Here is a 360-nt window from a genome sequence, read left to right as displayed (position 1 = left end):
ATAGTGAGGCTACCTCTTCTATTTTGCCGTCCTTCTCTGGACCTAGCCTTCCATCCAATATCTCTGTAGTAGGAGTAAGGGTAAAGCCATCCACTCCACGAAAAACTCCACTTCTTAATTGCTGCCTGGCCAACAACTACTTTGCGCACTCATTCCTCATTCTCAGCTAAAAAGGGCCCCTACCGAAAGCAATCAGTGGAAATCAGTTTGGCTTTCCCCCACTCGCCTCAAACTTACTAAATTTTCTTAGCTATCTCATACTCCGCAACCTTGCCAGGACCATCCTTCTGGGTTTTGCCCATATTCCAACAAATGCTTCCATTCCTCATTCCTATACTAATACTGTGCCTTATTTTATTT

Source organism: Colobus angolensis, unplaced genomic scaffold, assembly GCF_000951035.1.
Source record: "Colobus angolensis palliatus isolate OR3802 unplaced genomic scaffold, Cang.pa_1.0 Scaffold229, whole genome shotgun sequence".
Classification (NCBI taxonomy): Eukaryota; Metazoa; Chordata; class Mammalia; order Primates; family Cercopithecidae; genus Colobus; species Colobus angolensis.
Note: the sequence above shows the minus strand (reverse complement) of the source record.